General features: G+C 48.1%; 1 pseudogene; it reads left to right on the top strand.

The window, feature by feature from the left end:
• Positions 1-23742, top strand: part of LOC132383011 (transcriptional enhancer factor TEF-1-like) — a 90560-nt pseudogene that overhangs the window by 35223 nt on the left and 31595 nt on the right.

Genomic DNA, 23742 nt, shown 5'->3' with positions numbered 1-23742 from the left:
CATTAAGCTGCAGATGATTCTGCTCACACCATGTGACAAAGTTTCCCACCGTAGCCCTGTACTCCGCCTCATCTCCCTTGCTGATGCATCCAACAATGGCAGAGTCATCAGAAAACTTTAAGACATTAGCAAGGCCTGATTTGGGGTACTGTGTGCAGTCCTGTTTATTGATACTACAGGAAAGATATCAATCAGATTGAAACAATACCGGGAAAATTTACAAGGATGTTGCCGGGAGGTGAAGACATGAGATATAGGGAAAGGTTGAATAAATTAGGACTTAATTCCCTGGAGCGTAGGAGAATGAGGGGAGGTTGGATAGATAAACTATGAGGGATATAGGTAGAGTAAATGCAAGCAGGCTTGTTCCACCAAGGTTGGGTGAGACTAGAATTGGAAGTCATGGGTTAAGGGTGAAAGGTGAAAAGTTTAAAGGGTCCTCGAGGGGGAATTCTTCACTCAGAGACTGGCGTGAGTGTGGAGTGAGCAGCCAGTGGAAATAGTGGATGTAGGTTTGATTTTTACATTTAAGAGGAGTTTGGATAGGTACATAAATGGGAGGGCTATGCAAGACTATGGTCCTGGTGCAGGTTGATGGGTGTAGGCAGACTGGCTCAGATGGGCCGAAGGGCCTACTTTAGCGCTGTACTGGTCTATAACGCAATGAGTCTCTGCTGACTGTCAAGTACGATTTGCACTGATCCCATTCTCGCCCTGTGTCCCCAATCACCTCCTTTCCGATACTATCACTTACCTGAAAACCGGGGATAATTAACAGCGGCCACTTGGCCCACCAACCTGGACGTCTTTAGGAAACGGAAGCACACAGGGAAACCCTCACAATCATGCAAGCTCCACGCACACGCCCCCCGAGGTCAGGATCGAACCCATGGCGTAGGAACCTTGAGGCAGAAGCTCCCTCAGCTGTACCAACCTGCTGCATAGTTGCTTTCATTTTTGTTCCCACCAAAACATTTTTCCTTTCCTCTCCCAAAAGTGCTGACCTGTTCCAGGGTACAGGCCCAGCACTCTAATTTTTATGACATGCATCGCATCCCCTGCCTTGCCTTCGCTGCTTTTTCCATCTTAAAACTTATCATAGAACATAGAACAGTACAGTACAGGCCCTTCGGCCCACAATGTGGTGCTAAAAAGCAAATTTTAAAACCCCCCAAAAAATCACTCTTACCTACACAATGTCCATATTCCTCCATCTTCCTCATATTCATGTGTCTGTCTAAACGTCTCTTAGAAACGGCTAGTGTATTTGCCTCCACCACCATGCCAGGCATCCTCCTCTCTCTGAGTAAAAAACTTACCCCTCACATCCCCTTCGAACCTACCCCCTCTCACCTTCAATGCAAGCTCTCTGGTATTAGATATCTCAACCCTGAGAAACAGATCTCCCCGTCTATTTTATCTATGCCTCTCATAATCTTATAAACCTCTATCAGATCTCCCCTCCACGGCTCCAAAGCAAACAACAAATTTTGTCCAGCGTCTAATTAAGACAGCATCCTAGTAAAACTCTCCTGCACCCTCTCAGAACTTTGACATCCTTCCTATAGTGTCAATCCCTATCTTTCCCAAACTCTAGCTTAAGTTTAGAGATTAAACGGATCTTAAAGTACAGGGAGTTTGGAGAGAAGGAAATCCAGAATCTTTGCTAAGGTGTGAGGTGTGGCATGGACTGTGGGAGTTCTGGAAGATAGATTCTGTTTTCTTGTGGCAGTGCTCGTTGTAGATGTTCTCAGTGGTGTCTGTAATGGACTGGGTTGTATCCACCGCTTTTCCATTCCTGGGCACCGGCTCATGATGCCACCAGTCAGGAGACCCTCCACTGCGCGTCTATAGAAGGTTGTGGTAGGCACCCTGATGACCTGCTGAGGATTTTCGAGTGTTACTTCAGATTTTTTTGTGCTGCTCGTTGTTTGCTTTTGGTGGCCCCAGTTGTACTCTTGGTCTCACCCAGGATGGAATGGGGGAACCATTCTGAAATGGGACCATCAGCGGGGCAGAGTTCAGGAGTCTTCCAGCTGCCAGGCCTTGGTCCTCCAAATACTGGGCACCTGATCTCAGTCCTATGTGGTGCGTTGCCTGGCACATGGAACCTCACTGGGGCTGGCATCAGGGCTCCAGAGATGAGATATGAGAAGAGTTGGGCTTTGGTAGATTTGCAGACTAAGTTCAAATCTTGATCTGATGGACACAGCACTGTTACTATAAGGTCGGTTCAGTGTTGGTGTATACAGGTCTATCCATATATACGGTACCTTTAGGCGCACATCTATCACCTTGTTTCAGTACTGGTGGGCACAAGTCTGTAACTGCATACAACAGTGGTACGAAGTTCAAATTTCAAAGTAAATTTATTATCAAAGTACATATATGTCACCACAGACTACCCTGAAATCTGTTTTCTTGAAGGCATTTACAGGAAAAAATACGGCAGAAATTATGAAAAACTAGATAGAAAGAGACAGATTTCTGTAGAAATTTGTGGGAGTTTTAGGTGATGCAGCAAATCTCAAACTCCCAATGAAACACAGCCACCGTCTTGCCTTCTTTATAGCCGCATTGATGTGCTGGGACCAGGTCACCACCCTCAGAAATACCGGTGGCCAGGAACTTTGAAACTGCTCACTCTCTCCACTTCTGACCCCTCTATGAGGATTGGTGTGTGTTGCCTCCCCTTAACACTTTCTGAAGTCCACAATCATTTCTTTGGTCTTACTGACGTTGAGTGCAAGTTTGTTGCTGTGACACCACTCAACACAGTGGAGACAGATCTCGCAGCGCATCAGATGTGAAGACAATAGTAAGTTTTGTTAGCACAGAACAGAAGTTTCTTTTTTTTAAGTTTAAGAAATATAATTTACTTCATGATAGAAAAAGATATACAACAGAAAGAAACAATGCAAAAAAAACATTCTTGGACTGTGTAAACTTTAGAGCAGAGGTTCCCAACCTTTTGTATCCCATGGAGCCCTACTATTAACCGAGGGGTCCGTGGACCCCAGGTTGGGAACCCCTGCTTCAGACTTTTAGAGAGAGAAACAAAACACAAATGAACATAACATAGACACTAGAAAATCTGCAGGTGCTGGAAATCCAAAGCAAGACACACAAAACGCTGGAGGAACTCAGCAGGTCAGGCAGCATCTGTGGAGGGGAATAGATTGGCCCGACACCCTTCTTCAGGACTCTGAAGATAGTGTCACTGCCACGACATGGCCCCTGAGATAATACCCCTTTCATTGTTCAGAAGGTTTTTCCACCCAACTTTGCCCCCCCCCCCCCATGTGTGCTGGCGGAAGGAGCCGAGAGGGGTGGCGAACCTATGGCGCACAAAATCGAGATGGCACATGCAAAAAGTTTTGTAGGCTTGCAGTGCACATGCTGCCCCTCGACCCTTTAAACCCCATCCATAGTAAAAAGATGCAAAATGATCATTATCATTTCTGCCAAATGACGCAGCGAGTGATTTTTTTACAACCCTTATACCACTTAGCAAGACGGTTGCATAATAAGTTTAGGAATCCTTGAAAGTTTGATGTTCACATCAATATTGCACACGTCAATATTTTAACTGTTCACTAGTTAGAAATGATGTTATTTTTCAATTGTCTTTTTAAAAGATTAATATTGATATTTGTTGTACAGGTTTTCTAAAATGCTTCATTGATTTCAATCTGACTTTGTTACATTTCAATTAATAGTTAAACAATGTATACACGTAACTAAGCAACAGGAGCCGCCCTTTTTCCCCGTAAAAAATCCATAATCAAACAATGATCATCCCCCCTCAAGAGAATCCTTTACAAGGCTATCACCAATTTGGGCGCACGCTCTCAAAAGGGTTCGCCACCCCTGGCCTAGACTGCGTTCCTTTCCACAGAGCCTTGGCACTGAGTCTCAATGGGTTTCTCAGCATGTTCTCCGGCAGTTGGGACTCTGCGAGGGGGAAGTGTTCCTCTACCAGCATCTCACTGTGCTGGAAGACCAACGGGCTTCGGGCAGGCCGCAGGGCGGCTGTCCCTGAGGTGACCGTTCCGCAGCGCGCTGCGGCTGTCTCACTGTGACCTCAGGAACAGCCCGCGGTTCAGAGACTCCTCTGCCCCACAGCTGCTCGGGGTAAGCTGAGCACGGGCACCCTTGCATCTGTCTCCACGCCCTCTTAGCAGACAAGACCCAACGTTACTGCGAACGTGTCCAGAACAACAGGCCCACACCGTGTGTCAGCCTCCTGTAAGTATAGACAATAGACAATAGGTGCAGAAGTAGACCATTTGGCCCCTCGAGTCTGCACCGCCATTCTGAGATCATGGCTGATCATCTACTATCAATACCCGGTTCCTGCCTTTTCCCCATATCCCTTGATTCGCCTATCCATCAGATATCTATCTAGCTCCTTCTTGAAAGCATCCAGAGAACTGGCCTCCACCATCTTCCGAGGCAGTGCATTCCACACCTTCACAACTCTCTGGGAGAAGAAGCTCTTCCTCAACTCTGTTTTAAATAACTGACCTCTTATTCTCAATCCATGCCCTCTGGTACTGGACTCTCCCAACATCTGGAACATATTTCCTGCCTCAATCCTATCAAATCCTTTAATTATCTTAAATGTTTCAATCAGATCCCCTCTCAATCTCCTCAATTCCAGTGTGTACAAGCCCAATCTTTCCAATCTCTCTGCGTAAGACAGCCCTGCCATCCCAGGAATCAACCTAGTGAATCTACGCTGCACTTCCTCAATTGCCAGAATGTCCTTCCTTAAACCTGGAGACCAAAACTGTACACAATATTCCAGGTGTGGTCTCACCAGGGCCCTGTACAAATGCAAAAGGACATCCTTGCTCTTGTACTCAATTCCCCTTGTAATAAAGGCCAACATTCCATTTGCCCTCTTCTCTGCCTGTTGCACTTGCTCATTCACCTTCATTGACTGATGAATTAAGACTCCTAGGTCTCTTTGCATTTCTCCCTTACCTAACTCTACACCGTTCAGACAATACTCTGCCCTCTTGTTCCTGCTTCCAAAGTGGATAACTTCACATTTATTCACATTGAATGACATCTGCCAAGTATCTGCCCACTCACCCAGCCTATCCAAGTCTCCCTGTATTCTCCTAACGTCCTCTTCGCATGTAACACTGCCACCCAGTTTAGTATCGTCAGCAAACTTGCTGATATAGTTTTCAATGCCCCCATCTAAATCATTGACATAAATCGTAAAGAGCTGCGGTCCCCACTTGTCACCTCCAGCCAGTCCGAGAAACACCCATTCACTGCTACCCTTTGCTTTCTATCTGCCAACCAGTTTTCTATCCATGTTGAAACCCTGCCCCCAATGCCATGAGCTCTGATTTTACTCACCAATCTCCTATGTGGCACCTTATCGAATGCCTTCTGAAAATCTAGGTACACTACATCCACTGGCTTACCCTCGTCTAACATCCTTGTTACACCCTCACAAAACTCCAACAGATTAGTCAAGCATGATTTGCCCTTGGTAAATCCATGCTGGCTCGGCCTAATCCTATCACTGCCATCTAGATGTGCCACTATTTCGTCCTTAATAATGGACTCTAGCTCCCAGAGTGAGGCCCAACGTGAAACGGGAGGCCGCTTCACCATGCACCTCCGCTCCATCTGCCAGAAAAAGTGAGATCTCTCGGTGGCCCTCCGTTTCAATCCAACTCCCCATTCCCATTCCAACATGTCAGTCAATGGCCTCGTCTTCTGCTACAATGAGGCCACTCTCAGGCAGGAGGAGGAACACCTCACACTCCATCTGGATAGCCTCCAACCTGAACATCAACATCGATTTCTCAAAGTTCCAGTAATTGCCCCCCACCCCTCCACTTCTTCACCATTCCACATTTTCCATTTTCCTCCTCTCCCCTTCCCTTTCTTCCATGGTCTTCTATCCTCTCCAATCAGATTCCCCCCTTCTCCAGCTCTTTACCTCTTTTTCCAATCACCCCTCCTCCTCTCCCGGTTTCACCTATCACACTCCACCTTGTACCTCTTCCTCTCTTCTTACTCTCCAGTCCCGATAAAGGGACTCAGCCCGAAACATGAGCTAACCCATCTCCCCAGACGCTGCCTGACCTGCTGAGTTCCTCCGGCATTTTGCAGGCGTTGCTCTGGACTTCCAGCACCGGCAGATTTTCTCTTGTGCGCTTCAGCTTCAGTGCGGATGTGAGAGAGTCAGGTAGTAAGCGTTCGGGTGAAGAGAGGAAGGGATTTGAAATAAGAAGCTGGTTCGGGGTAGCAGCAAGGACAGGAAGAGGAGATTTAACCTCTGTCTGACTGGGTAAGAGACGAACGAGTTCTTCCTTGTAGACCAGTCATCTGAGGCTCCTTTTCCAATGATAGCCAGGAAACAGGTGGCATCCGTTAGTCCCGTGGGACCATGGATCTGTGCCTAGAAAGTCTACTGGAGTCTCCTCTCCAGGGTACAGGCCTGGGCAGGGTTGTATGGGAGACTGGCAGTTGCCCATGCAGCAAGTCTCCCCTCTCCATGCCACCGTTGTTGCCCAAGGGAAGGGCAAGGGCCGATACAGCTTGGCACCGGTGTCGTCGCAGGAGTTGCCAGAACGAGGTTGAAGGCAACGTCGGACTGCCTCAGGGACTCCAGCTCGGGATTTGTCCTCAGGGTTTACTCCCGAAGCCTTTCCCATCAGTGGGTATGGGCGCAAGGCAGAGGAGGCTTGAAATCAGAGTTTTCCCTCTCTTGGATGGACTGCCTCCCCAGGCTGACGAGCTCCATCTACCTGAATAGACAGGATGGGTTATTTATAATCTGGGTGATGCATGTGGTGACCTGCTTACCTGCCTGCAAGTCCAACTCCGATCCACGTTGAGCTGTAACAGGTTCTCCTGTTGGAGTTTGATTCCAGCGGTCTGGTGTTAAGGTAATAACTCACCTGTAGTTCCATTCAGTGTGGGTTGGAGACACAGAGACTGCAGAGGCTGGAATCGGGAGCGAGAAAGCAAAGAAAGCCGCTGGGGGATCTCAGCGTTTCAGGGGAAATGGACAGATGTTTTGTGTCAAGAATATTCATGATGGCTGCATCCAGAAGACATGGGAGCATAGCCTGGCCATTCAGCCCATCGAATCTGCTCCACCATTCCATCATGGCTGATCCCAGATCCCACTCAACCCCATAAACCTGCCTTCTCACCGTATCTTTGTCTACTCTCCTTTAACCCGTCTATATCTCCTTATGTCCTCCTCAGAACTTACTTCTTTCCTCTCCTATACTCTCTCCCTGTCCGTTACCCACACACTCCTCTCACAGGCATGCTGTCTTCACGACCCTGTCCCCACTTTGAGAGAGCTATATAATTTAAACCCAAGTGCAGGTTTAATGTAGGGTCCTCAGCATCCTGCAATGACCAGTCGTAAATTGGGGGTCCACTTCGTTGAGCACCTCCGCACCATCCGCCACAAGTGGGACTTCCCAGTGGCCAAACATTTTAATTCCCGTTCCCATTCCCGTTCTGACATGTCAATCTACTCGTAAGGCCAGTGATGTGGGGGTGGAACCGGACTCTCTGACAGTGGTGTTTGAAAAGAGGATGCTGTCCAAGTTGCATGCCATCTTGGACAATGTCTTCCATCCACTCCATAATGTACTGGTTAGGCACAGGAGTACGTTCAGCCAGAGACTCATTCCACCGAGATGCAACACTGAATGTCATAGGAAGTCATTCCTGCCTGTGGCCATCAAACTTTACAACTCCTCCCTCAGAGTGTCAGACACCCTGAGCCAATAGGCTGGTCCTGGACTTATTTCCACCTGGCATAATTTACTTATTATTATTATTATTTATTTATGGTTTTATATTGCTATATTTCTTCACTATTCTTGGTTGGTGCGGCTGTAACGAAACTCAGTTTCCCTCGGGATCAATAAAGTCTGTCTGTCTGTCTGTCTGTCAAGATGAGGCAACCCTCAGGTTGGAGGAACAACACCTTATATTCTGTCTGGATATCTCCAACCTGACTGTGTGAATATCAATTTCTTCCTTTGGTAAACGAAATTCCCTCCCCCAACCTCTATTCCCCACCCTTGACCTTTTACTTCGTCGCACCTGCCTATTACTTACCCCTGGGTCTCCTCCTCCTTCCCTTTCTCCGATTGTCCACTCTCCTCTCCTATCAGATTCCTTCTTCTCCAGCCCTTGACCTTTCCCACTCACCTGGCTTCACCTATCACCTTCCAGCTGGCCTCCGCCTACCTTTTAATTCAAGCATCTTTCCCACCCCCCACCCCGCCCGCTTCCTGCTCAGTCCTAATGAAGTCTCGGCCCGAAACATGGACTGTTTATTCATTTCCATAGATGCTGCCTGACCTGCTGAGCTCCTCCAGCATCTTGTGTGTGTCACCTGTTATGTCCTGCCCTAGCTGAACTTCCTACTTGTCTGAGTTAAACCCCATCTGCGAATTGTTTGGCACTCTCCCAGTCGACCGCGATTCTGCTGAAACCGTCACTGGCTGCCACACTGTCTATTTTGATGTCATGTGTAAGCTTGGTGATTGTGCCACAAACATTCTCACCCAAATCATTAATCTTCTCTCAGTGGCCACTTTATTAGGTACAACGGTGCACCTGCTCTACAATGCAGATACCTAACCAATCGCATGATAGCAACTCAACCCATAAAAGCATGCAGACATGGTCAAGAGGTTCAGTAGTTGTTCACACCAAATGTCAGGATGGGGGAGAAAATGTGAGTTAACTGACTTTGAGCATAGAATGATTGTTGGTGCCAGATGGGGTGGTTTGAGTATCTTAGAAACTGCTGATCTCCTGAGGAAACACACACAAAACGCTGGAGGAACTCAGCAGGTCAGGCAGCATCTATGGAAACGAATGAACAGTTGACATTTTGTGCTGAGGCCTTTCTTCACGACTGGAAAGGGAGGGGAAAGGCGCCAGAATAAAAAAGGTGGTGGTGGGGAGGGAAGGGGGAAACCGGCTGGAAGGTGATGTGAAGCTTGGTGGATGGGAAAACTAGGAGAAGGAGGAATTTGATTGGAGAGGAGAGTGGACCATGGGAGAAAGGGAAGGAGATGGAGCACTTCAGGAAGGTGATAGGCAGGGGAGGAGAAAAAGTAAGAGAGCAGCGAGGGGGATAGAAGAAGAGAGAAGGGTGAAGGGAAAGAGTTACCAGAAGGAGACCTCTTTGTTGATGACATCAGGTTGGAGGCTATCCAGACAGAATGTGAGGTGCTGCTCCTCCACCCTCAGAGGGGCCTCATTGTGGCAGAAGAGGAGACCATGGACTGATGGGAAGGTGAACAGGATATTAAAATGGTTGGCCTCCGGGAAATTCTGCTTTGGCGGATGGAGCGGAGGTGCTCAACAAAGCAGTCCCCCAATTTACGTTGGGTCTGACCAAAGTAGATGAGGCTGTATCAGGAGCACTGGACAGAATAGATTTGCAGGTGAAGGACTGTCTTAGGAGGTGAGGGAGGAGGCAAATGGGCAGGTGTGCCACATCTGGAAGGAGATGAGTGCCAGGAAGGAGATTAGTGGGGAGAGATGAATGGACAAGGGAATCACAGAATTATGGAGGCAGTGATCCCTGTGGAAAGCGGACACGGACAGTGGAGTGGGGGGGCGGTGGTGAGGGGAGGTAAAGATGTGTTTCATGTCAGAGGTTGCGGACAATGATGTGTCAGACGCGGAGGCTCATTGGGTAGTGGATGAGGACAAGAGGAACTCCATCCCTGTTAATTCAGCGGGAAGATAGGGTTGCGCAGATATCCAGGAAATAGAGGAAGTGCGGGTGAGGGCAGCATGAATAATGGAGGAAGGAAAACCTCATCCTGGGAACAGATACGATGGAGGTGAAGGGGTTGAGAAAAGGAGACAGGCCGGGAAGAGGAGTAGTCCAGATAACTGCAGGTTTATAAACGATGTTGGGTGACAGTTTGTCTCCAGAGATGGGGACAGAGAGATTGAGAAAGGGGAGGGAGGTGTCAGAAATGGACCAATTGAATTTATGAGTAGGGTGGAAGCTGGAGGCAAAGCTGATGAAGTTGATGGGCTCAACCTGGGTGCATGAAACAGCACCAATGCAGTCGTTAATGTAACGCAGGAAGAGTTGGACGGCATTAAGGCTTGCAACATGGATTGTTCTACGTAGCCAAGAAAAAGGCAGGCATCGCTGGGGCCCATGGCTACACCTTCAGTCTGGAGAAAGTGGGAGGAGCCGAACGAGAAATCGTTGACTGTGAGGGTGAGCTTGCTGATCTCCTGCGGTCTCCTGCGGAGTTTACAGAGAATGGTGCGAGAAACAAAAAAGGCAGTTCTGTGGGCAAAAGCGCCTCGTTAACGAGAGAGGTGAGAGGAGAGTGGCCAGACTGGTTCGAGCTGACAGGAACTCACATAACCAGACGTTACAACAGTGGTGTGCAGAGGAGCATCGCGGAATGCACCACATGTCGAAAGCGGAAGTGCATGGGTTACAGCAGCAGAAGACCATGAACGTACATTTGGTGGCAACTTTATTAGATACGTACCTATTAAAGTGGCCACTGAGTGTACGTGACAAGCACGAGAGGACCTGGGACTGACACCTTCAACCCCACCACTACCACCCTCTGGCTTCTCCCAGACAACTTTGTATCTAATTAGCCAGTTCGCTTGGATCTCGCATGATCTAACCTCACGAACCAGCCCGCTATCTGGGCTGCGGGGATTTGGTGGGAGATGGTTGTGCGGTGTCACAGTTCATTTTCTAGATAGACTATAGGTCTTTTGTTGGAACGGGATCCTTTCTCAGCCAATTCACTCCTTTTCTGGGGGGATGGGCTTCTTTCTGGGTCTGATGCCTTGCTAGAACATAAGACCGTCCGACACAGGAGCAAAATCAGGCATCTGGCACATTGAGGCTGCTCTGCCATTCCATCGTGGCTGATTTATTTTCCCTCTCAACCCCATTCTCCTGCCTCCTCCCCACAGTTAGACATCCTCATAAGCAAGAACCTACCAGCCTCCCAGCTTTATATATACCCAATGACGTAGCCTCCATGGCCAATTGTGGCAATGAATTCCAGAGCTTCACCACCCTCTGGATGAAGCCCCCTGTGTTCTACAGGTTCATCACCCTCTTGCAATGACACTGTGCTCCAAGACACTGGACTTAATAAAGATACTGGAGTGAGGAATCAGACCACACAGAGAAAACCAAATTATATCTTGCGCTAGCATTTCTGAGAGTAAATGTGCTTCGGATAATGTTGGCAGATCTCTATCTGACCTCAAGAATTAATATTAACTCTCAACAGGAAATTAGACATTTCTTTAGGTTTTCCCAGATGGGGTTTGGTTCCAGAGTTGATGTAATAGTTTGGAGAGTGAACAGTTTAGAAGTCAGACACGGCTGAACAGCGCGGTGTAAAGTGATGAAGACTGCAGATACTCTTTGCACGACTCCACGCGGCAGCAGAGCCACTCGTGTGCAAGGGCAGTAGGGCACCTGGAATCTGAGACAGTGGGAAGGAGCTCCGTCTGGAGACGGAGACAGTGAACAGGAATCCCGTCTGGAGATGAAGACAGTGGACGGGAGACCTGTCTGGAGGCCAAGGCGGTGGAGAAGAGCTCCGTCTGGAGATGGAGATGGTGGACAGGTCCCTGTCTGCTGGACAGGAGCTCCGTCTAGAGATGGTGATGGTGGACAGGTCCCTGTCTGGAGATGGTGATGGTGGACAGGTCCCTGTCTGCTGGACAGGAGCTCTGTCTGGAGATAGAGATGGTGGACAGGTCCCTGTCTGCTGGACAGGAGCTCCGTCTGGAGATGGAGATGGTGGACAGGTCCCTGTCTGCTGGACAGGAGCTCCGTCTGGAGATGGTGATGGTGGACAGGTCCCTGTCTGCTGGACAGGAGCTCCGTCTGGAGATGGAGATGGTGGACAGGTCCCTGTCTGCTGGACAGGAGCTCCGTCTGGAGATGGAGATGGTGGACAGGTCCCTGTCTGCTGGACAGGAACTCCGTCTGGAGATGGAGATGGTGGACAGGACCCTGTCTGGAGATGAAGATGGTGGACAGGACCCTGTCTGATGGACTGGAGCTCCGTCTGGAGATAGAGATGGTGGACAGGACCCTGTCTGCTGGACTGGAGCTCCATCTGGAGATAGAGATGGTGGACAGGACCCTGTCTGCTGGACAGGAGCTCCGTCTGGAGATGGAGATGGACAGGTCCCTGTCTGCTGGACAGGTCCCTGTCTGGAGATAGAGATGGTGGACAGGACCCTGTCTGCTGGACTGGAGCTCCGTCTGGAGATGGTGATGGTCTGGGCCAGAGTTGACGAACAAGGGCTTCAGTATCTCCCAGACCTGCCTGAGCACGAGCTGGGATTCATGATTCAGTGGCATTGATCTCCTCGAATTCAGATTCAGATTTACGTATCATGTGCACATTGAAACATACAGTGAAATATGGTCGTTTTGTAGTAAGGTCATCATTCACAGGAGCCACATCAAACCTGCTCAGCCATTTCATCATAGCTAATCCAATTCCCTCTCAATCCCATCCTCCGCCCTCTCCCTGTAACCTTTCACTCCCTGACTGATCAAGAACCTATCAACCTCCGCCGTAAATACACCCAGTGACCTACCCTCCACAGCCGCCTGTGGCAGTGAATTCCACAGATTCACCACCCTCTATCCAGAGGGTTTCCTTATCCAAACTCCTCTTCCTCTCTATTCTGAATGGCCGTCCCTCTATTCTGGGGAAACAGCCCCTCCACATCCACTCGATCTAGGCCTTTTAACATTTGTCAGCACATCCTTGCTTGAATGAGGGGCTCAAAGCTGCTCACGATACGTCAAGTGAGGACTCGCCAGTGCCCAGTAACACCTCGGCCTGCAACGAACGCAAATTAACGATGCGCTGGCGACAGGTTGCGAGTGTCTCCGTGTATTCTGGCCAGAGTGTTCAGTGGAACAACAGCACCGGTTCAAGCCCCTGTCCTCCCTCCCCTCCATCCACCCACTCACACACACACACACACACACACACACACACACACACACACACACACACACACCCACTCTCACACACACACACACACACACACACTCACACACACACACACACACACACACACACACCACACACACACACACACACACACACACACACACACACACACACACACACACACACCACACACACACACACACACACACACACTCACACACACACACACACACACACACACACACACACACACACACACACACACTCACACACACACACACACACACACACACACACACACACACACACACACACACACACACACACACCCCTTCTGATCCACTTTCATGCAGACATTCACCGGGAAAGAGTGAAATGCATTAAAAAAAAGCTCTGCACAAACAAAGATGCATAAAGAACCAACATGCAAAAGAAGACAAATTGTGGGAATAAAAAGGTAAATAATTCAGAGAACGCGGGTTGCTGAGTCTTGAAAGCGAGTCTGTAGGTTGTGGAATCAGTTCAGAGTTGAGGGGAGTCAAGTTATCCCCTTTGTTCAGGAACCTGATGGTCGAAGGGTAATAACTGTGCCTGAACCTGATGGTGTTGTTTATTTATCTATCTACCTATTTATTTGTTTATTTATTTATTGAGTTACAGCACGGAATAGGCGCTTTGAGCCACGCTGCCCAGCAGCCCCTGATTTAACCCGAGCCAAATGCCAGGGCAATTTACAATGACCAATTAACCTCCCAACCGCTACCTCTTTAGACCGTGGGTGGAAACCAGAGCACCGGGTGGGACACCCACGCGGTCACGGGGAGCACGTACAAGCTCCTTACAGGCAGCAGCAGGAATCGAACCCGGGTCGCCGGGACCGTAGGGCGTTGTGCTGCCGTGGTGTGGGACCTGAGGCTCCTGTACCACCTCCCAGACAGCAGCAGTGAGAAGAGAGCGCGGCCTGGAGGGTGGTTGGGGGGGGGGGGGGGGGCCTTTGACGATGGCCGTCGCGTTCTTGTGGCGGCGCTCCACGCAGACGGGCTCGGCGTTCACCTGTGACATCCTGAGGAGGCGGGTGGGTATCTGTCTCTCCCCCTTCCCGTCTCCATCCTTTCGCAACAGAAAGGCTGAGTGCTCACTTCCATCCTGCCTATGGTGTCGGCTCTGTAAGGATTACGGTAGACGTTGATGAGAAGCAGCTGTAACACTAGACTGAAATCACCAGGAAAGTCTGAGTCAGGATCATTCTGCCTGACTCACCCAGTGCTCTTATCTCTGACTGTAATCCTTTGAGACTCCGAAGGGTGACTTCATGTCCATTGCAATTGGCGAGGGGGGCGTAAGGGAAAAAATCCTCATTACCTTCAAGGAATAAGTTAGGAAATTCTGGGAAAGAGCTTCAACCCCTGTTGCCCTTTCCACTTGCAATTTTATTAAATGGTTATGTAGCATAAGAAGCTGCAAGTGATTATCTGGCCAATTACTGGAAGTATTTATTGTGTTAAAAATACTTTTGTATCTTGCATGAATTTGGAATGACCAGTCTAAATGCAAATATGATAAATTCAGCCCTGAGAGACCAGTGTTTGTCTTGTTACATTAATGCCATTACAAAGAAAGCCTCTACTTTCTTAGAAGTTTGTGAAGATTTGGCAAGTTTGTGAACTTTGACAAACCTCTATAGATGTGTGGTGGAGAGTATATTGCATCTCAGCCTGGTATGGAAATACCAGAGCCCTTGGATGGAAAAGCCTGCAAGGAGCAGTGGATGCAGCCCAGCCCATCACAGCCGAAGCACGACAAGGAACACTGCCGCAGGAAAGCAGTATCCATCCTGAGGGATTCCCACCTCCCAGGCTGTGCTCGCTGCTGCCATCAGGAAGGAGGTACAGGAGCCTCAAGTCCCATGCCACCAGGTTCAAGAACAGTTATTGCCCCTCAGCTACCGGGCTCCTGAACCAGTGAGGATAACTTCACTCACCTCAACTCTGAACTGATTCCACAACCTATGGGATCACTTTCAGGATTCTGCAACTCAAGTTCTTAATATTTATCTATTTTTGCATGAGTGTGTGTATATCTATCTGTTTGTTTATTTAGCTTTTCTTTCTTTTTGTATTTGCACAGTTTGTTGGCTTGTGCACATTGGTTGTCCATCTTTGTGTGCAGTTTTTCACATTGTGCTTCTTTGTATTTGCTGTGAATGCCCACAAGAAATTGAATCTCAGGAAAGCAGCATCCATCATCAAGGGCCCCCACCGTCCAGGCCATGCTCCCTTCTCACTGCTGCATCTGTCAGGCAGGAGGTACAGAACCCTTTTACAGAAGTTATTACCTCTCAAACATCAGGCCCCAATCACCACTACTCTGAACTCGTTCTACGACGTACAGTCACTTTCAACGACTCTTTACAAATAATGTCCTCTGTATTATTTTCTATTTGCAGAGTTTGTCTTCCTTTGGTTGTTTTTTTTTGTGAAATCTGTCATATTACAAAGAAACCATATTGAAGCAAAGACTATGACCTCCGGCTATACGCTCCATAGCCACTTTATTAGGTAGACTTGTACACCTCTTTAATGCAACAGCAACTCAATGCATAAAAGCACGCAGACACGGTCAAAAGGTTCAGTTGTTGTTCAGACCAGACATCAGAATGGGGAAGAAATGTGATCTAAGTGACTTTGACTGTGCTGGCGCCAGATGGGGTGGCTTGAGTATCTCAGAGACTGTCAGGAAATGTAGAGGGGGCTTGACTCAAAAGCTGAGCAGCAGAGATGATTCAGCAGTGACCGATGACTTTGATAGTAGGCTGCAAAATGATGAGGTGCAAGGGGCCATGAAAGAAGAGAGAAGAGAAACTGGACACAACAGCGGGCAACGAGGTAAACTTCAGACAGGGAGAGTGAAGGCTAAGAGCGCCTGGGCTAGGCTGGCTGGTTCGATGAGTGGACAAGAGCTGCGTTTAAACAGGCTGCCGGTGATGCGTTAGGAATGAGCGGCAGGTGACTGTTATTAGCTGGGTGGGGGTGGGAGGTGCCCGAGTGTGCAGGCCTGGCAGAAGCTGCTGATCTCCTGGGATTTTCGCACACAACAGTCTCTAGAGTTTACAGAGAACGGTGTGGAAGAACAAAACAAAAGTCCAGTGAGCGGCAGTTGTGGGGGTGAAAACGTCTTGTTAATGAGAGAGGTCGGGGGGAGATTGGCCAGACTGGTTCAAGCTGGCAGGAGGGTAAAAGTAACAATGGTGGTGTGGAGAAGGGTATCTCCAAACGCACAACAACCTTGAAGTGGATAGGCTACAGCAGCAGAAGGCCACAAGCACGTACACAATGGCCACTTATAAACATACAAAGGACACCTAATAAAGTGGCCACTGTGAATATTCTACACCTCTGACGTAAACCGAGAGTAACTGCATTTATTCCCTTTTAAGGGAAGACTGATCTAAGTTGCTTGTGTGTGAGGAACTGAATGCATACTGCTCAATGCCAGTGAAACATTCTTATCTCTATAAAGCGTGTGCTGTTGACCAATGACTCCAATTACTTGCTGTGAGGCAGCAACCAATCCGGACAAGCTTGGCTACAGAGGATATTACAAAGAGGGGGCACTACGAGGGCAGACTTAGCTGAACATATGCAGAATGTTGTTTACATTGTGAATGCATGCTTGTTTTTATGTATTTTAGCTCATTTTATTCCATATCCATACTTTAGCCTCTGACGTTAAATACCCTTTGACAACCAAGTCCAGCTCCTGGCCTTCTCGTGTGGTTTAACTACAAAGCCTGGCGGAACTGTTTCTACTGACAGGAGAAAGGGCAAAGGTGGGTTACTGGCGCCTTAAAACAGTCGCCTCGGGCAGATGGGGCTCGTCAGCCGCGGTTGGCAGCTCACCTCGGAGAAGGAAAACTCTGATCTCAAACCTCCGCTGCCTTGCGGCTGTACCCACTCCTGGGGAAGGCTTCGGGAGTAAACCCCGAGGGAAAAATCCGGAGCTGGAGCCCCTAAGGCAGTCCTACGTTGAGTTCAACGCTGACCGGCAACTCCTGCCACGCCGCTGGTACCAAACTGTATCGGTCTCTGCCGTTCCTTTGGGTCCATCAGATGCACGGAGAGGGAGCCTGCTACAAGGGCAACAGCTTCCTCCCCATATCGTACGGCCCTGGCTTGCGTATCTAAACATCCATGTTTGACCCTGACCGACGGAGGCCTCGATATTGTAGGGCTCGGATACTGAAATAAAGGGATGACAATGAATATGTATTACTGAGAATGTTGTGCAGAGGGCTGTGTCCACAGCTGCTGCCTCCTCCAGCATTTTGCGTGTGTTGCTCTGGATTTCCAGCATCTGCAGAACCCCTTGTGTATATGACTGACCTTATCCATCAATGTCCCTGTTGAGAAAGATGACTGGAGGGTGATCACCACCAGAAACTAAAGCTCTTCGAGCCTGAGTGAGGGGAGTGTGTCGCTTGGAAAGGGCCTCTTGGTGCGCTGCTTGGTAAGGGACAGGAGAGGGAGGGACGTCTGGACGAGTGTGGAGAATATCTTGGATCGGTATGGCAATGGGAAAGAAAACCTTCCAAACAGCAGCAACTTAAAAAACAAACAACAGATAAAATAATTAAAAAAAAACTATAAACCATTAATTATAAATTTCTGGTTTGAAGTGTTAGTCTTGAACTTCACTTGTGTGGGATTTTTTTAAAAAAATCTTCACGGCGAAGATGCATTGGACCGTACGAGAAGCTAAACACAGACGCACAACCATGTGGCTCCTTTGTAATATTAACGTGTCTGAGTGGCTGCATGCACAAATAGCGAGGGCAAAGAAGGAGATTCCACAGTCAGTTAGCCTTGTTTCTTAGAGCACTGTTTAAAAGCGTCTTTACGCCAGTTCAGCTGATCCATTAGAGGCCCTTTGTGAAGTACAAGGGGCCTGTATAAATGCTGCTCGGAGCTGAAAGAGACCAGAGGGAAGCGACAGCCAGCAGCTGCTCGCCAGAGCAAGAGGTCTTGCGGGCTGCCAATGCCTTGAAAAGCCCTGCACCTGCTGGTCCCTAAGGGAACCACGGCGCATTTCCCGGCAGCAAGCTGCAGGCTCGCATTCACAAGCAAATTGCAGGAGCCCTGAAGAATGGAGCAAAGAAAAACAGGCCAAAGGCTGACGTGGTTGCCTAGCAATGGAAAAAGACAAGTTTGGATCTTGGCAGGGGGCACATTAATACTGCTTCACGATCATTTAAAACGTATAATAAAAGCTGAATGCAATTAACCTAAAACCCCGTAATTTTATTTTATGTGTTTGTGTACGGTCCCAATCAACCTTTAACTTATAGGTATGATCTGGGTATAAATGGCAGGACTGGCGCTTAATGCTCATTCCTAATTCTGTCAGAAGATGATAGACAGGTAAAGATCCAATGTAACATGGTTGGGTAGGAAGTTCCTGGATTTGGAACCAGTGCTGACGAGGGAATGGTTATGGGCTCCCAACTAAGGAAGGTGTGTGTTTGGAAGGGGGATTCTGCAGCCACTGTTATCTCTGCGAGCCTTGTCCACCTCGGAGGCAGACGCCAAACAGGGCCGACCGGATTGTCACGTTGCTAACGTGCTTTGTGTCTGGTGGAAAAGCTCTGGGGAGTCAGAGGTTAGTCACTGACCACAGGATATCTGGCCTACTCCTGTGTTTGGGTGGTCGGTCCAGTCGGTCTTTGGTCAGCAGTGACCTGCCACTCACTGTGTTTACAGTGGGAGCCCAGCAGTGGTAATATGTTAACCATCAAGGATTAAGGATGAATTTTTCTTGCCCCATATGTTTGTATCGATGAGGGAATTTCTGTGGAGTGTTGGCACAACATACAATAAAAATTGACAATATTCAATTATACAGCAATATATAAAAATAAGTTAGAAGCATGGATATGAAATAAAATGTGCATAAATATCAGCATGAATTTAGGAGAATGGGAAAAGAACAGCAAATGGATTACAGTGTTGAGAAATGTATGGTCATGCACTTTGGCTAAAGACTATTTTTTAAAACTGGGAGGAAATTCAAAAATTTGAGGTGCAAAGGGACGGGATTCACTAACCGTGAACTTACAGGTTGATTCGGTGGAGAGGAAAGCCAATGCGATGTCAGCATTCATTTCGAGAGGAATAGAATATCAGAGCGAGGATGTAATGTTGGGGCTTTATGAAGAGCTGGTGAGCCCTCACTTGGAGTATTGTGAGCAGTTTTGGGCCCCCTATCTGAGTAAGAATGAGCTGACATTGGAGAGGGCTCAGAGGAAGTTTATGTAATGATTCCAGGAGTGAAAGGGTTAACACATTTGGAGCGTTTGATGGCTCTAGACCTGCACCCGCTGGTTTAGAAGGCTGAGGGGTGACCTCCTTAAAAACAGACTGATCGTTGAAGGGCCTAAATTGGGTGGATGTGTAGAGAGGATGTTTCCTGTGGTGGGGGCAGTCAAGGACCAGAGGGAACAACCTCAGAATGGAGGGGTGTCCATTTAGAACTCAGGCAAGGAGGAATTTTTTCAGCCAGAGGGCGGTGAATTTGTGGAATTCATTGTCACAGGCGGCCGTTGGGTGTATTTAAGGGGAGAAGGCAGGAGATTGGGGTTCGGAGGGAAGTGGATCAGCCGTGACGAGTAGCAGTGCAGACTCGATGGGCCGAATGGCCTAATCCTGCTCCTATGTCTTACGATCTTATGTAAAGCGAATCAGGAGTTTCTGCTCGCTGCTGTGTGCCCTTTACTTGGTTCTGCGCTGAACTGCGCCTGAGGCCTGCTCCGGGCTTCGAGTCTGCGGACTCACTTTCACTCCGGATGATTCATTGTTCGCACCGTTTGACTTTTTCTCTCTCTGCACGTTGGGTGTTTCACGGTCTTCTTTCTGTTGATGGCATCTTTTGGGCTTCCTTGTTTCGCGGCTGCCTGCCAGCAGACAAATCTCAAGTTAGTATAATGTATACATACTTCTATAATAAACGAACTTTGAACTTTCCGAATACTTCACATTCCTCTCTGTCAGCACAATCTCCAATTTAATTGTAAAGATGGCTAAAAATTATTCACTGAGAGCCTTAAGGCTATAAAACCTTAAGACTTAGGAGCAGAATTAGGCCAATAAGCCCATAGAGGCTGCTCTGCCATTTGACCATGGTGAGTTATTTTTCCTCAACCCCTTCTGCCTTTTTTCTATAACCTTTGACACCCTTATGAAGAACTCAGCAACCTCTGTTTTCAATGTACCTAAAGACTTGGCCCACAGCCGTCTGTGACCATGAATTCCACAGATTCACCACCCTCTGGCCTAAGAAGTTCTTTCTCAACTCTGTTCTAAAGGCTGTGCCCTCTGGTCCTAGACTCCCCCACTACTGGAAACATTCTCTCCATTTCCACTCTACCTAGGTTGGTGGGCCCGAGTAACATGGACATTGGGAGGCATAACCCACCGTGTGTGTGAACAGGCCCACGGACAGTAAGGATATCAGGATCCTCGGGCTGAGGGACAATCTGGACTCGCAAAGGCAGAGTTTGGTGTGCGGATCGGGGATTGGGAGCTTGAGGAGTCAATGGGCTGGTTCACAGCTCAGCAGGGCAGACCAGACCCAAACCGTGGCCACAGTCCCACAGGGCAGATCTGTATGTGTGTACCCTCGATTGTGGTCATTGCTGGCAGGCCCCACCGTTAGATACCTTTGTGAAAGAGGTCTTCTTCCCGGAACTCCTGCTTCAGAGGATGTGTGCTAGGATTTATCCATGTTTATCTGTCTATTTGCTTGTTTGTTGAGATACAGTGCGGACAGGCCCTTCCGACCCTTTGAGCCTCACCGCCCAGCAACCCCCCAACTTAATCCTGGCCCAATCACGAGGCAATTTACAGTGACCAATTACCCTACCAACCGCTGTGTCTTTGGGCGCACCCGGAGGAAACCCGCGCGGTCACGGGGTGAACGTACAAACTCCTCACAGGCAGTGGCAGGAATTGAACCCGGGTCGCCGGCACTGGAAACCGCCGTGCTAACCACTACGCTACCCTGACACCCTATTACTGAGAGCTTGATCACACTCTGGCGAAAGACCACAAGCTACAGAGTTCAAAGTAGATTTATCCTCAAAGTTCACACATATACAACCCTCCCTGAGATTCATTTTCTTCAAGTCAAGTCAAGTTTATTGTCATTTCGACCATAAACTGCTGGTACAGTACACAGTAAAAATGAAACAACGTTCCTCCAGGACCCTGGTGCTACATGAAACACAAAAACTACACTAGACTATGTAAAATCTGCACTGGACTACAGACCTGCACAGGACTACATAAAGAGCACAAAGCAGTGCAGGGCAGTACAATAATTATATAAAGAAGACAATAGGCACAGCAGAGGACAAATTCCAATATAATAATAAATGATGTAGATGTCAGTCTAGACTTTGGGTATTGAGGAGTCTGAAAGCTTGGGGGAAGAAACTGTTGCACATTCTGGTTGTGAGAACCTTTTGCCAGATGGCAGGAGGGAGAAGAGTTTGTGTGAGGGGTGTGTGGGGTCCTTCACAATGCCGTTAGCTTTGTGGGTGCGGCGTGTGGTGTAAATGTCCGTGATGGCGGGAAGAGAGACCCCGATGATCTGCTCAGCTGACCTCACTATCCACTGCAGGGTCTTGCAAACCGAGATGGTGCAATTTCCAAACCAGGCAGTGATGCAGCTGCTCAGGATGCTCTCAATACAACCCCTGTAGAATGTGATGAGGATGGGGGGTGGGAGATGGACTTCCCTCAGCCTTCGCAGGAAGTAGAGACACTGCTGGCTTCCAGGACCCTGGTGCTACATGAAACACAAAAACTACACTAGACAGCACAAAATCTACACTAGACTACATAAAACTACACTAGACTACATAAAACTACACTAGACTACAGACTTGCGGCCATACTCAATAAATCCATGTTCGAATAATAACCATAACAGAATCAATGAAAGACCACACCAACTTGGGTGTTCAACCAGTGTGCTGAAGACTACAGATACTCCTCCATGGTCATAAAGTCCTGGAGTACTACAGGAGCACGGCAACAGCCCTTTAACTCATCTCGTCTGTTCCAGTCCTGTCCCATCTACCTGCACCCAGGTCATAGTCCTCATTCCTCGGTCATCCAAATACCTATCAAAATATTGCAATTGAACCCACATCTTTCACCCTCCCACCTTTTCACCCCATAACCTATGACACTAGTCCTAGTCTCACCCCACCCGAGGGAAAAAACTCTGCTGATAAACCTCCATTCCCCGACTCATTCACCCCTGTCCCACCAGCATCTGAGGGTGGTCATCAGCTTCCTGTAATGATTCCAGCCCCCAGCTGCCAAGAACCCTGGGCTCTCAAATCCTTTTCCTAAGCTCCTCTCATTCCTCGCTCTCTCCGTCAAGAAATTCCTCGAAACCTTCTTCTTCCACCGCGTCTTCTCCCTCAAGCAGTCTGAAACAAGTTTTTGTCTGATGAGTTTTGTAAGTTAATCTGTTGCGGGCAGCAAGGTAGCATAGTGACTAGCTTAACTCAGTACAGCACTCGTGACCCAGGTTCAATTCCCACCACCGTCTGTAAGGAGTTTGTATTTTCTCCCCGTGACCACATGGGTTCCCCCCCCCCCCCGGTACTCCAGTTTCCCTCCCACAGTCCAAAGACGTACTGCTTGATAGGTTCATCGGTCTCATGGGTGTTACGAGCTCATTGGGCTGGTGTAATACCCAAATAAAACTGCACCATGTAAAAGCTCTTGTGCAGTCCGTGCTTTAATAAACTAGAGACCATCAGCTTTCTCGTCGATCCACTGCAAACGCTTCATATTTGCAGATGCTGTTAATACCGTTAACTCAATGCTGCTTCAGTGACCGGTTACTAGCTCTCGTTTCTTTCCCCCCAGGGCGGAATGAGTTAATTGCCAGATACATCAAGTTGCGCACAGGGAAAACACGGACTCGGAAGCAGGTTAGTCCAGAACTTTCCGTGTGTGTGTGTGTGTTTACAAGGCGCATAGATAGAGCAGACAGCCAGCCACTCTTTCCAGAGCAACAATGGCTAATAGGAGACTACATAATTTTAAGGCGACTGGAGGGAAGTATAGGGGGGATGTTAGAGGTAGGTTATTTACCCAGAGAGTGCAGGGTGCGTGGAACGCGGTGGTAAAGGTGGATATATTTAAAACACTATTAGACAGGGACATGGATGACAGGAAATGGAAGAGTTAGATTGATGCTGTTCGATACAAACACAAGTGTATGAACGCTGTGATTGCTATTTCATTTGCTTCAAAATACTGCTCAATTCACTCAATATACCTCAACTAGTTCTCTCTTGTGCAATCAAACATATCCATCTTTCTGCTGTAGCCAGCAACTTCTGCTTTATTAAATTTATGGTTATTATCATCCAGTATTTACTGTTTATGAACTTGTGAATTTCATCCGTTTTCTGCCTTTTTTGTTAAACTCGCTAACTTTTTCCTTCCGAAGAATGATTTTGTGCGATTTTTTAAAAAGTCAAACGTCTCTCTGCACTTATTCAAAAATTCAAACATCTCACTGTGCATTAATAGGTATGTGGTCAGTTAGGGTTTGCTTAAAACTTTCTTGTCACCACTGTTATGTTTGTAAATCCAGAAATTAATTGAAGGAAACACCGGAGAACGGGGAAAATGTGTCTAATTTTGCTTTTACTTTTAAA

The sequence above is a fragment of the Hypanus sabinus genome, chromosome 29, assembly GCF_030144855.1.
Source record: "Hypanus sabinus isolate sHypSab1 chromosome 29, sHypSab1.hap1, whole genome shotgun sequence".
In the NCBI taxonomy this organism is placed as follows: Eukaryota; Metazoa; Chordata; class Chondrichthyes; order Myliobatiformes; family Dasyatidae; genus Hypanus; species Hypanus sabinus.
Note: the sequence above shows the minus strand (reverse complement) of the source record. Positions and strands in the feature narration are given on the sequence as shown.